The sequence below is a fragment of the Temnothorax curvispinosus genome, unplaced genomic scaffold (assembly GCF_003070985.1).
Source record: "Temnothorax curvispinosus isolate PA1 unplaced genomic scaffold, ASM307098v1 QBEX01004104.1, whole genome shotgun sequence".
In the NCBI taxonomy this organism is placed as follows: Eukaryota; Metazoa; Arthropoda; class Insecta; order Hymenoptera; family Formicidae; genus Temnothorax; species Temnothorax curvispinosus.
Genome location: NW_020213884.1, coordinates 475,603 through 491,110, shown reverse-complemented (window position 1 = coordinate 491,110; position 15,508 = coordinate 475,603). Strand labels below are relative to the sequence as shown.

Genomic DNA, 15,508 nt, shown 5'->3' with positions numbered 1-15,508 from the left:
TAAACATTTGTGCAAATGTTTAAGAAATACTTCAAATTGTTTACCTTTCTCACAGTTAAAATCTTTTTCTAAATTTTTTATTTCTATTTTCTAAAATAAAATAAGATTTGTGAACCGGCATGCTACAAGTATTTGCGCATAGTTTGGATGCGATTATTGTCATTAAGAAATTTAATCGCATCTTCGTAATAATTAGATCGCCGTTGCAATTTCGTTAAAAGTCAAAGGTATGCCCGTCCGCGCTAACTCCCCGCTCTAACGAAGTTTTCAGTCAATAAAGCACAAAATAAACTGGTAATGAAAAATCGATAAGGAGCCACACATAGTTTGAAATCTTTCTTCCTGTGAAAACTCACCTCGTCGGAGAAATATTCCTGCAGGGAAGATTGATATCTTATTCGGTCTCCGAGTTAACCAAGTTCTGCTAAGTGCCTGTAGTAACGACATAAACGATAATGGAAATTTTAAACAAATGCGATAATTCGCATTTTGCAAGAGCTGTAGTTTCTACTAAATATGATACATAATCAAGACATCGGTGTATTTACTTTATTATTACTATATATACGTATTGCTTTTACGACGTAATTGCTCACGTACATTTATTAATTGTTTAAATTTTCTAATTTATTTTTAGACACATATGTTTACTAAAAATCTTTTAAGTCTAAATAATACTCGTTAAAATTACGTTTTACTAAATAATACTCGTACGAATAACACATAACATGCCATACTGCAAGGTACTCTAAACAATAATGAAGATATCCTATTACATATTATATGCACATGAGATTTGTCACTCGACCAGCAGCATTTCCACCATCTTCAACGTTTATTCAGAAACCCTTTACATCATAAGAGGGATCGAGAGGATTGCCGAAGCGTACGGAAGCGTTCTCGAGAAGTATCAAAGGGCGAGACGTGTCGTTCGAGCATTCGATCTCCCTTACGTTCTTCTAAAGTGCAGCTGCTACTCGCAGGTGTCCCTTCGTCTCGTTTCTATCTCTCACGAAGATATACGGGATGATAAAGGAAAGGATTCGGAAATTAAAGAGAGTGTAGAGCGCTCACCTAAAGGAGCGAAAAGAGCTTAGTCAACAAACGTCCTCGATTCAAGTTTTTCACGTTTTTCCTGGAAATTTTTGTTTGGCTAATCTAAATTATGTATTAGATACCACCGTTTACTCGACTCATATTTTCTGTGAACAAATAAATGGTGACGAATTATTAAGATTCGTTATCATGGCAGTTTTCATAGTTTTGTTGATTAGCAGAACTTTTATCGACGCTGCATTAGAAACGTGCACACAATTTAAACAATCGACTATTTGCTTTATTAAACCTGTTATAAAGTCACATCTCTTTCCATACATTTCAAATTATAAAAGAGGGATAGTCTCTCAAAAAATTTTCGTGATTATAATTTTATCCACAATACAAATAAGTTATATACATCTGCGAAACATAAAACAGCCTTTTATGCGAAGAAAAAGATTTCTTTGAATTTTGATGTATACTAAATGACGCTCCTTTAGTCTGCCTTTCAGGCACGAGCACATTACGTCCATAAATATTCGTATACTTTTCTTTAACGCTCTGCATCTTCTTCTTTTCTATGAAAACTTTTCCAGGACTGTCGTTTTCTCTTATGCGAGCACGTAACTCGGTCGAGGTCGAATCGAATACAACCGGGCTGCGATGCGATTCGAGAGGTAAAATCAATCAGCCCAGTCGGGCCGCATTTACTCGGTAAATTCCCGGCATCGTGAATTTCGTTCGTCGTATATCCCTGGAAACTTTGCGACGCGTAAGACACGGTTCTTCGTCGTCGAAGATATTCGTCCACGAACGTGATAAACGTTTTCCATCGAGATCGTACGACGTTCTCGGGATGCGAATATTGGTTGTCCCGTTTTCAACTGTTTCTTTATTGTACGAAACACGTCAGTCTTTGACATATATAGCGGAAATTTAATAACATTACAATACGGAAAATGTGGAAATAAATAAAAAATTCCTTAACAATTAAATAAAGAATAATATAGAAAAATAAAATATAACGAAACATTAAATTTTTTATTGCTTTAACTATTGATTTTATTAAACGACATGTTAACTTACTGCAAATATAACATGAAGCTGTCGTCTAATTTTCTTTTATAAAGATATTAAATTTATGCAAAGGAGTATTTCTATTTATTTTTATATACAGTGTCTCAAAATGATCTTATCACTGACATATTCTGTGGAATATTTTAAGACAACAATTTTTATGCAAAAATAATGTCAAGGCTATAATAGTTTTTAAATGAGAAGCACTTGACAAAATAATTTTATGTTAGTCAATTTCTTTTTATTAATTTAAAATTAATAAGTTCTGTTAATTAAATATATATTACATTATCTCTTATGTTTAGGTTTATTTTATGTATATTAAGAGTGGATAAAACCTTAATCTCTAAATAATAATTAAAAAACGGAAATAAAATGTATCAAACGCAAATGTAGATTTAATATAACTATAAGATAGAGGAAAATATATATGTTACTTAGATTTTTCTTTTGATTGCATAAAAGAAAATAAAGTAGACAATTTGTGGTATTCGAACGCAAGGGTTTATATTCGGTGAATATGTAGAGATAATTGGTGGATAATTTGTTCATGAATGGATAAAGACTCCGCGCGCTACCGGCATTAATTGGACGGCCACTGGTCGAGATCGAAACTAATTATTAAATTATACAAGGGAGATTTATCCCCGAGGACAAACTGAACGAGTTTGATTTTATGAAATACATACAGAATGGTTTTTTTGAGGTTGGTGAACAAATATATGCTTATGTATATAATTGGTATATACGTTTATACACGCTTTGTAAACTTAATTAACTAAAAACCATTTATAACATTACATCGTTTTTTATATAATTTGTGTGTGTCTTTTGACTTATATTATTTTTAAAATGGACCTCGAAAGATTTTTATTTTATTGAATTTTTTTTAAATGTCTTAAAAAAAACTCCGCAAAAATTAGAATCAATTTAGAACTGGAAGAATGGTCATCCAAGTTGAGTTTCGAGGGCCGCCACTTGTATCTGTACTGGGACGGACATTGGTAGTATCTCGAGTTTTCATCATCGCATAATTAAGTCGATACCCTCGGCCGCCTCTTCCATTCAGCTTTCGAGGATCTTTTCGAGAATCTCGCTTTACTTCCTGCGCGCTTACCGGAGAGAGAACGCAAGCGAGCGCCTGACGTCGTTCATTAGTTCGAGTGATTTAGTGCACTTTCCTGCGGATGCTCTTAGAAAATGCAGCTACGGTCGCGCCCGACAGTGATATACCGTTGCTGAGACACATTTATGATATCAATCGAGGATAAAACTCTTTAATTTGGAAAACGTTGCTTTTACTCCACGCTTTTTATCATTTTTATATGTCACATTTTTCATAACTGTGATAGTAATTGTTATATTCATTACTGTATATGCGTGGCTGATGACTCGTTTTAAGATTATTACTATTTTTTCATTATTATATGCACTGAAAAGGATCTAAACCTAAGACCGAACGTTCGTATTTGAACTTATCATTGTATTACATTGACTTTTTTGTATATTATAATTTTTGTTTTATTATCGGCGTCTGCTCTTATTTGCCTTATGATTCAAGTTTGATATCTTGATAGCTTTATTCTTGTCTATAATTTTGTTATAGTTTTTATCATTATATAATTAACAAAGAAATTATATACATATTATATATATTCCTTTTTATTATTATTTTATTGTACCTACTAAACTAAAATAAATGTTATTGATGTTCTGAATCAAACAGAAAATCACATGAAAATTTCAGTTTGATGAATTATCTTTAAATCGACTGAAAAGCTATTGAAAATCCTTTTATCGCCAGCTATTTGTAGACTGGTAATGGCGAATTGTTCCACATTAGAAAAAAGAGAGCGTATCATATTGCGGCAACGAGAATGTAACATCCTAAATGTTGGGAGAAACAATTCGTGGTTCTTGCTGCGGTCTTTTATCGAAGGGTCGAGGATATTCTTGAAGGGCCGAGAGGAGGGATCGATCAATGGGGTTGGTGAGATCTCTCGGAGAAAGATAACGCTCTCCTTGCCGGCGTAGTTTCCGAGATATCCACGGTTATTGAAGAGCCCGGTAGCTTAAACGAATTTGAATGACGAACAGGACAATTCGATTCGCTCGGATAATACGTCCTTTGCTACTTCCTCTTCGACAAGTTTGCCATGGGCACTGATCCTGGCTCTCCTTCCCTTCACCGACATTCCTCCGGTATCTGCTGGGACTGACAGTGCCGTATCGCTTCGTGGATAAGCACCCCTCCTCCGGCCGTTTTTGCCGTTGGGAAAGCTGCGGTGGATAAAGGGATTCACCAGAGGTGATAGGGGTTTGTAGGTATTTGTCGTTGGTTGGTTGATCCGCACCTCGTGGACGTGGTAATTTCGGGGTTGTTTGTTTTTCTCGAACAAAACAGAAGATAATATGATGGGAAAATCAAAATACAGATGATCCAAAATACGAGTATCAAAAACATGTATGTGTTTATCTAACAAATTTATAATTTGAAAAGATTTAAATATAATTTTGTACTTCTTAAAATTGTGTAACTTAATTTTATTTTACTAACTTGTAAAAGAAATTTTATCAATTAAATATACTAAGGATGCTAAACTGGTTGGAATCCACCTATTACTGTTTATTGCTACTACTATATTTGTTTTTATTCATAATTTTGTTATTTGATTACAATTTTGATTTGTTCATACTTTGACAATATATTGTTTAATGGTTGCATAACAAGTTCTGTTAAATTGATATGTTGATTTATAATTAGATTATCGTTGACAAGATGAGCTAATAAAAAACTATGATAAAGATATTGTTGCAGAGTATTTTTAGACTTATTTTTAGAGTTACAGTCTATTTTTACAGTTTACGAGGTGCGTTATACGTAAGTATCTGGTATTCCAAGATGTATTCGACAGAAAAAAAACGTTGTAAAAGAAAGTTTTTCAATTTTCCAAAGATGTTATGTGATCAACACTTTGTTTTTTTAGGTGCATTTTTTTATAATATCTCTTTTACTTAATTTATTACTTCTTAAAACACACGACCGACTCACCTTGTCGAGACACTAAATACATAAAAAACATTTAACATGCAAACTACATTTTAAATCAAAGCTTTACATTTTTTGTATTACATTATTTTATTATTTAAAACGGATTCAGGAACATTATTAAAATAATTTATCTTAAATTAACAATATCCAAAATTAATCATTAATGGCGCGCTATCAAACACAATTCTCTCTAAATTAACACAAACTGCTAAAACAATCTCTGCCTAACTAAATCTCTGCTAACGTATCTCGCTGCACAAAACTTATCGTGAAATCAGCATCCATCAGACTCACCGTTGCCGCTGAGTATCTCGCCTATAACTCTGTATCACTGTTCCTATTTACACAGCGCAAACTAAACAAAATATATATAGACTTATCTAAACAAAACGAAATTCCGAATCCTGACTTTGGAAAATCAACCAAACAAAAATTCGAGTGTAAGAATTAAACAGGAGTTAATCTCGGAAAGTGACATTTATTATTGGATGAATAGTGGTGTATAGATTAGTACGAAAGGAAAAAATGAAAAAAGTAAAATATTTAGGACATCGCGCATTATTCTTTGTTGATATAACTGAGAATCGGAAAATGTTTTAATATGACATGTACTGTCTAATATGACATGTACAATTACATTAAACTCGAGTGATTCTATATTATGTTTTATCACAATTCTCGAGTGATTCTATTATGTTTTATCATAATCCAATTTGGTCCACCTGCATTTGAAAAATGAATTGTCCCGATTCCGTATATTTCAGCTTTTAAATTAAATATTTATTAGGAAACCTCGACATTTTCTCGATCTATAATATTACTAGAGTGATGGGGGTAGTAGGACGGTAGATTTTTTCCTTTTTTTTCTCGTTAAGACTCTTAAGCGAAATGTCGATCGGCGTGAATAAGACAAGTGTCGAGAGTAACCCCTCCCCCCCAATCAATCTTTCGCTGTATCCCACAACCAGACACAGACGCCTCGCCAACATTTGTGTGATCTTTGAGATGGCTCGCTTTTCAACCCTCGCCCGCCCCCCCCCCCCGGCTTCTTCTTTTTTATCCTCCTCAGTCACTGGTAAATCCCTCGGTGACAAGAAACGAAAACGTTGTCCGTAAAGAGTTAGGGGACGGATGAGAAGTGAAACGGTGCGGTGTCCGTCTTTGGAAGACGTCAAAGTGGATGAACCTGTCGGTAACGAGGGCGCGCGATTGATGCATTATGCGGAGGATAGAATTGCTCGTTTCGGTGTGCCGTTGATCGATCGATCGCGGATCAATTATCTCAAAGTGTATGCCGGTGCTGTGATGTATAGAGTACATCGTTCTAAGGAATATTAAATGCTCCCTCTTGAGTAGAAATAGCGGGATAGCTAGAATGAGGCGTATGATTTCAGCATATTACACAAATCAATTGGTTACGAAAAAAAACGGGGTGGAAAAGTTTTATTGGTTTATCTTGTATACATATGTGAGTATGAATACATTGCAGCAAGTTTATTATTTATTGTACTTGTCAATACGGTTTCCAATTACGGATGGCGTTAGTTAATGGGGTAATACAACGTTCTATTCACAGTTGGTGCATTGTACATACGATGTTGATTTGGGAGGAGAAATGCCAACCGCGTGTATATACAACCGAATGAACGTTATATCCTGACGCCGAATCCAACGTCAATGATCTTTTCAATTTGGTCGCGTACCTGCCGTTGCCGTTTAGGATCTTTTGATTTTGCAGCCTAGCGAAGTTATCGGCTCGTTGCACCTGTGCATTTTTAGAATTACGAGCAACGGACTTTACGGAACGCGTATTTTTTCCGACGCGATCGGTCGCATTAACGTGATTAAAGTGATTTGCGGCTACAGATTATTCGAATTGAATGCAACTTTCATGAACTACACTGATGTATATGATTTAACTTTTTATATTTTAGATTAAGTTTGAATTGTCAATCTTTGATTTTTGATTTTTTACATTTTTTTTACTCATTTCTTTGAGTAAGGTAAACTCAATAATTTGTAAATTTATGAATTTGTGGAGCTATAATAAATTTCTAATTATATAATATACTATATAACTATATAATTCATTATTTATATAGTTATATCGTTTACACTCTTTTTTGCCATTTATGATATTATGTATATGAATAAATTTATGAATCCGTAATTTTAACACGGAATAAAGAAATATTCGATATCCAGATTAACTTGTAAACCTATAAGTACTGAGATTTATTTTAAGAAATCAGATTTTCTTAATTTTAATCTTTGGAAATGTAAATGATTTTTATAATCTGTTATAATCTTATTATTACTTTACATCTTAATTAATTTGGATATACTTCTTTTAGCCTGAAAAAATTAACCTTTTAAACTAATAAAACATTAAGCCTATATTATTGAGATATAGGTATTGATTTATTTATTTATTATATCTTTTCAAGCTATAATGTATACTTCGTTGTTTTTTAACTAATTTTTTAAAGTCGGTAAACTTGAATTATATAGTAGCACGAGAAATGCTTATCCGCGTGACAAACTTCTCTTTTCTCAAGCCGCATAAATTCAACGCTGCAAATGAGAAAGTATATCAAGTAGAGCTCATTTGTCGCGGACCATTTTCTTGCCGTGAGGGATTGACTCGCGAGTGTGTTGCCGATTTGAGACGCGCAGTGGTAAATGAAGAAGCATGAAAACGCAAAGCTAGCAGTGCAAAATGGGAAAAGTTACACCTTGTTCGCAGCGCATTTTTTCGCGTGTCTCATTTGAACGCGTTTACATATTTGGCGCGGAATTCCGCGGTACAGAAATTTGCCAACGCGAATAATATCTCAGGCCGCCATATATTTTCTCTCTTTCTCTCTCTCTCTCTCTTTGTCTCTTATTTCTACATCTTCATTTTTTTTTTCCAGCCCAGACTCTTCGTAATGGCCGCCGCGGACTCGCGGTTGTTCTGGAGAAACGCCAGAGCTCGGAGGTCCTTCTGTCGCTCTTGGAATTATTATCCACTTTTCTCCGTTTTATTATTGTCGTTCGGCGTCGCGGAGCTTTTCATAAACGCTCCTTCGTTCGCCTCCACTTGTTTCCGCGTAATTACTCGTCGACGTCGTGTCGCGCTGCGGCGCCCCGCGATGCGTTAAAGGAAATTAAAAGGGGCGCATTTATCCGATGTAAGTTAAAAAGTTAACTGCCAGATCCGCTTTATTGTGATTCTCAGCGCGATAAAAACTGCTATACTTCTGTTTATAACGCTTCCTACAATTGGTATGTTTCACACTACGAGAAAAAAGAATAAGAAGTTCATAAAATGGAACACTCTTTGATTTATTTTATTGCCGTGTAATTGTTTACTTGTCATATTGTTGCACATAAAAATATTGAGGAATTTTTTCAACATATTATGTGTAGAGAGCTAGAAATGTTCATGTCAGAATTGTCAAATCGCTCTGTTTTATTTTAGAATTATTTTTAAATTTGATGGCAATATAAATACACGGAAAGAACGATTTTGCTCAAGTATCTAATTTAAGTCTCTAGCTAAAATTTAGCTAGAGATATAGATGTAAAAATAATTTTGTTGCACCATCAAAATAATTATATTATATAGGTCGCTGAATATATGATGATAATGTTGAAAAAACTGTTGACATTTTAGCAATCAGTTTGAGTGTTCTACATAATTATTTTGATGGTGCAACAAAATTATTTTCAGATCTGTATATCTAGCTAAATTTTTAGATAAATGTACTTCAGCAAAACCGTTCTTTCCGTGTATATTTTCGTAAATATAAATTAGTTGGTACTTGCTTTATTTCTTATGTATTATTTATAGAAACATTAAAAAATATTTGATTTGCTGTGGTGCAATACATAACGCATACGCATGCACTTAGAGAAAAATCAAATTTTTTATGCAAAAATATATTATTGCGCAAAGCTTTGCAAATAAGCTTAACACATTTTTAAATGTAAACTTCTTTCTAACGCAGTCATACCCTACCGATAGAAATGCAATGTTAAAAGACATTTAAAATTATAATCTAAAGCGCAAAGCTCGGAAAATTGCAATTTTGGTTTGAAGAGGAATCTCAAGAAATCTGCAGGCGCCTCGCTACTTTAAATATATTATTGTGATTTGCAGCGCGCGGCAAAAATTATGGCTGCAAAACGACTGCGCAATTTCGCGACGGGCCGTGCATGCGTTCGACTGCAAACCGTTTAAGCCGGCAATAAAATCCAACGATTTTGGTCGTCCTTCTCGACCGTCTGTCCCCTCTATCCCCGTAGGAGCGTAACGGAGCGTTTTTCCTCCGCGTCCTTTCCCTTTTCCTATCTTTCTCTGTCCTAACAGACCACGGCATTTGCGAGTCGGAACACGTCCTGAATATACGATAAAATTTTCCCCTAGATTTGGGTTCATCCCCAACTCCCGATCGACTTTCTGCCGAGGATTCCGCGGGATCTCGTGCACGCGTGCGTGCACTGGGTGTCTCCGAAATAACGGAAATCTGAAATACTTCGGATTTGCAATTCGCAGATCCGGTAAATCCCCGATGCTTGCGGTCTTCCCGTAATTCTGAGCGGAGTGAATATATACGTACGTATATGCACCGAGTTATTTCAATTCGCTTAGTGTAAATAGAATGCGTTGCGGATCTTGCGCAACTTGTGCAGAGAGTAAATTTGAGTAATTCGTTATTACCGCCAAGTGTTGAAAGTAAATTCAAGGGCGTCAGATTTCCATGGGAAATAGCAAGTAAATTGGATACTTTGTACTACCCTAATCTGAAAGGCAAATTTGAACGATTTGCGCTCTCTTACCTAATTTAGGAAAAGTGAATTTAAATATTTCGCGTAATATACATCAGGCAGGTTTGAATATCTTACTTTGAGTCTTAATTTGAGAAGAAATATCTTGATTTCTCTCGCAAATGATGAGGAACGATTTCATTTCCTCACAACGTCTTAATTCCTCCAGTTTTGAATCATTCTAATGGCAATTAAATAAATAATATAGAAGTTAAAAGATTTATTTTGATCAATTACAATTGATTTATAGTAATATTATATTTAAAAAAAATACTGAATTGAAAATAATTTCTGTCATTAATTTAATTTGCGCTGTAAATATTATTAGTTAAATTATTATTAGTTAAATCACTTGAGACAGAAGATATCTTAATATAGTGTTTTTTATAAAAAATTAAGATAAATAAATCTGTAAAGTTAATAATAGCAATTATTTATGCTCGAATAAGTGCGGTTTACTGAACAATTGCTCATATTGTACATCGATCCACGCCGTGTTACCACCAGCGCACCCCGTATACGCGTTCACATACTCCGCGCGACCCTCTTCGCTTTCCGATCGAAGGTGTACGAGCGACGCGCGACGTATGGAGAATCATCCCCTTCTGTCAGAGGCTTCCTCTTCTTTTCTTTTTTTTTCCGCCATGTATGGCCGATATGCCAAGCGATCTTACGGATTCATGGCAGTCGGTGAGGCGGATGTGTTTTTTATCCTCCCTTTTATTTTTTTTGTCCTCTTCGTTGAGAGTGCGATGTCGCGTCCACTCCAAACGTACGAGCCGGATAGACCGGCCGAGTGTGTGTGTATGCGCGCGCGCGCACGTGTTTTTTGCGTCGAATGCGCGAGAAAGCACACGGAGAACGACTCTCCGCTCTCGAGTAATTACCGAGATGAAGGTGCCCGGAAAAACGAGAGAACCCCCCGCGTTTGCGGGCGCGCCGACGGCCGGAAGTACCCGACGATTATATAAATCAAACGACGACGATTTTATTCCTGACATTGGATCCTGTGACGACGACGCGACGGCCCCGTGGACGTCGAATAAGGTACGTCTCTTTCGCCCGTATTCGTTCGCTCGCAATTAAAGCCAGATTCGACCCCTTTGAAATTTGCTGGAATGTAAACACGAGTGGTTTGTATTTTATGCTAGATAAATTTGAATATCTCCATATTCTATTGCGCCTGGGGAGCAGTAAATTGGAATGCCCTGAATGCGGATAATTCATGGAAAATACATATATACAAAGTTTTGGTAAATTAACTTCGCTTGTTAATATACCATCTTTTAGACGATTCTATGAAAAACGCCGCGGTGATCGTCGCTTGCAAAAGGATTGTTTCAAGTATTGGGGAAGAAATATATTACAGTCATATTTTCAATGAAATATAAAAATTCCATTAAGCCATTAAACATGTGCACGTTCCCGCAGCTTTTATGAGAGAAATCGTGTAAAACTGCTACGAAAGAAACTGTGTTAAGCGCGACGCTATAGAGGGGGTGCGAGTTATTCTTTTTTTCCCCTTTCGGGCGAGTTAACGATCGAACGGCATTGCGGGCAGAATGACGCGAACAACCGCGCATTCTGCGGCGAAATAAAAATTGCAGGAGTTCTCTAAATAGGTCGGATGAATCTGTGCTCGTTTTCCCGTGGCGCATATTGCGCGGCACATGGAACTTGCGCGAATTTTGTCCCCTTTGAGCTCGCGCCGTATTAAAATGTATGCGAGTGCCGTTTTTCTGCCGTTTTTCTGCCGTAATGGACGTAAAATTACGTTTCATTAAGTACGCGCCTGCGCCCGATCCTCAACTGCTTTGCCTTTAATCTTCTCGAGAGCTTGATGTCCGCTAATCAAGAACCTGGCAGGATCACAGATCGAGACGCGCTTCTCCCCGTGCTAATTTTAATGACGCCGTCGTAACACTCGCGTCGAGGGTTTAAAAAATCTCTCTTAAACTGCATACAAAATTTATGCCGCAGACATATATATATAGCAAATTAAAATGAGAATGCAAAAATCAGTTAATTGCAGCAATGATCAACTTATTGCACTAGAAAACGAGACATCAACAGCGAGAATAAACATAAATTTAAAAAATTGGAAGGACTTGTTTTCACGTTTTTTATAATATAAATTCTAATTTTATTATATTCTTTGTTTGCTTAAATTCATTCTATAAATACTTCTAAAATTTCTAAAAATTAATTAACGATTGTTTCATCACATTTGGGTTGAATGCTTAAAAATGTGGACGAACGTAGACAAGTTTTTCACACGTAGGAAATAGAAAACGAACGAAGCTCGATTTTCATTGACAAGAATTTACAGCACGCGGAAACTGCGATTTATCGCGACGGAACGGAATCGAAAGATATTGTTGTACTTTCTGCTTCCTACACAATATCAACATTCCGCAGGCAAGACATTTCTCACCATTCCGCAATACTTTACGTCAGTGATATAAATATCCTGACAGACTGAAAGTTATCGTCGGCTCTAAGACGATGCTAGGTTCGTGAAAAAAAAAAAAAAGAATTGGATTCTTACGCTGCATTTCTTTATGAAATAAGATTACACTATCAAGTACAGCTTCAATTATTTACACTAATTACAGTTAAATTATATGTTAGTAATCTTAAGATGCCTTGGCGTTTTTGTGTAAACGCGTGGTAATAAATTATGTAGTAATTTATGTACACATAGATATCATCGCACACAGGCATGATAATGGTAAACATCTCGTTCTATTTTTTATCTCGACGCTATTGTTGTTCAGAACGTCACGTTTATTCATATATAATGCCGAATAATAAACTAGCAATCAGCAGCGAGCGTGAGGAAAAGCTTATTACAGTTTAATCGTGGAACTGCACTGATCTCTCGGACGGCTTCATAGTGCGGCGGAGAATTTACGTCGGTGGAAAAACATGATTTACAAGCCCATGCTATCGTAGCGCGTTATTGTGCTTTTTATCGGCCGCAGGACATCAAATTTCCAACATGTTGGTATGAAGTCTCTTTCGTTTACTGCGCGATGCGTTTTCTCTGTTTCGTTTAAAAGTATTTCTGTTTCTGGTACGCGAGGATTTTCTGCACACAACGGTTTTGCGGCGGTAATTAATTTAGAACAGTGCGCTGCGGAAAAATAAAGAGTTGATGGTTGTTCAATTTTTTCTTATGTAGTAAAAGAGAAAAACCTCACGATACATTATTACATTTAATTAAATTATTTAACGTAAATTTAGTGCTGTTTACTGTAACTTCTTTTACTGTAACTTATTTATTTACAGATTTTTTTAATTATTCAAAATTGTTTGATAAAAATATCGGGCAAGTATTGATTTTACAAAACAGTTATACAATTAAATTATTTGGTTAATTTATTAAAGAGCCTTAAAAGAGATAATATAAAATTTAAATAGATGTCCATAAATCAGAAAAATAAAAGAATGCTTGCAATTGAAATTTTATTGAGGAAATATTGAGGAAAACTTTTGTCTATTCATATATTCACATGATATATTCATATAATTCTGTGGTGTGCTTTCTGAGATCGTAATAGAATCGTTTACAATTTTCACAATGCTAATAATATTACCGCTTCCAGTGGAAAATTCAAGAAATTGCAAAATTGGATTTCACCGGATTTGTGCAAAAGTAGATAAAGTTTGATTTAGATAATGTTTCAAAGTGTATCCTGTCGAGCTCATTAGCATTTGTAACTTTTTATAGGGTACACTTTTGTAATTGCATAAATTATAGAAACTTGAAAGTTCCGAGAAGTTAATTATTTTATTTAAGTAGATTTACTGTTCCAACAAAAAACTGTTTTAAGTTCAACAAATAATCGGTGTGCAGTTTACTAACAAGAAGAGTGTAACTTCTTTGCCATTGCAATTATATAGTATATATTATTTATGATGAAATTTTATGGAAATTTAGCACAAACGTCTATTGTATTCATATAATTTTATAGAAAGGAAGAGAGGGGGGAGAGAGAGAGAGAGAACACATCGAAAATCATTGAATCCAATTTGGACAAATCTGAATTTAACCACGTGTAAATAATATATTGTTCTACACACATATGCACATATGTTTTATTATATGAATTTCCAACGTTGAAATTTTACCCGAATATTCTTAGTTCGACGACAGTCGACGTTTTTATGCTATACGCAAGTCGCATTGCTACCGTTGTTATCGGCGTTGTCAACCTCCATTCATATACTTCCTTTTTATAATTTCAATTCCGCGTACGCGAATACGCCATGCGGCTAACGCGATTTGAGAAAAAGTCGCGCTTTTTCGACGTATGTACTTTCGACCGTGTGAAATTGAAAAACGCGCGCGCGCACAAAGTCTGATGAAGCAACTTTAATAAATATGTAAAAAATAATGCATTTCTCTCGATACAGAGTCATCCAACGCGACATTCAGACAAGCTATTTCGCGTGTAAATATTATTACACCGTATAATGTGTATTTGCGATAAACTCACGCGCGATCGTTTCATATTTCTTCTGGAGATGAAGTATTTCATTTTCAAATCTCTTTTAATATCTTCGGTTCTAGCTATAATTACATTTCTTGTACGGAATGTTTTAGATAGCCATATAAACTTTTGAATCTTTAGATACGTATAAGCAAATATAATAGAGTAAACATGAAGAATAATCGGATTTTATAATATATATGATATTGCGTAATTGGACGAACCAAATGAGGATATTAATAGCTAATTAGATTTATAGATTTATAGCCCAAAAATTTATAGATCCTGCAATCTGTTTGCAGCAAATTTATTACATAGAGCAACACTCATTACGACCTCGTTATTGTGAATGTTAATTAGCGTTTGCCGTTTGCGCATTTATGATATATTTATTGCGTTTGATCGCCGCATGATAAACGTTTCCAGTTTTGGGATAGTGCGTTACATAAGTTTAAATTTTTATCGGGGCAGAGTAAGTTGAAGAAGTAATAGCTGGTGCGCAGTGTGCACGGTGCTTAATGCCGTGCAAACATTGCCTCTCGTTCTAATAGAACGCATTATGCATATGGGTTGGGCTCAACGTTACTGCTGACTTTATAGTCATTTGCGATAGCTGCTTAAATAATCCGTGAGCTCTGCAGATGTTACCGATAAGATAGCCGATCGATAAACCCTTGTTCTCTAACCGTGCCATCAGAATCATAAATTAATCAGGATTCATCGTACCACTCACCAAAGTCGTTGCATAATTTACACTTTCAAGTCACAAGACAATTATTAGATTAACCATATCTTCATATAGAACATATGGAATATAAAATATTGATAAGAAGTAATCTTAAAGTATTAACAATAATAACATAGCAATTAAAATACGATTATTGTAAAAAAACAAAAGATATAAAATATTGTTATTATAAGTGTAAAATATACACTTTAAACAGACGTGATTATTGTATTGCCGTTATATTAAAATTTCTTACATTAGTCGTTTGAAACTTACAGAAAAACAGAGACTAAAAATGTAGTAGAT

The 15,508-nt window shown here is 35.1% G+C and overlaps 1 protein-coding gene across 4 annotated transcripts in view; it reads left to right on the top strand.

The window, feature by feature from the left end:
* LOC112453169 overlaps positions 1-15,508 on the top strand; it is a 331,828-nt gene that overhangs the window by 110,804 nt on the left and 205,516 nt on the right. The window contains exon 1 of one of the 4 annotated variants that reach the window (XM_025013758.1): positions 12,913-12,986. The exons of the other annotated variants lie outside the window; for them this stretch is intronic. The gene's annotated coding sequence lies outside the window, so the exon portion shown is untranslated. Of the gene's footprint in view, positions 1-12,912; positions 12,987-15,508 lie in introns of those variants that run through there. 4 annotated transcript variants of the gene reach the window in all.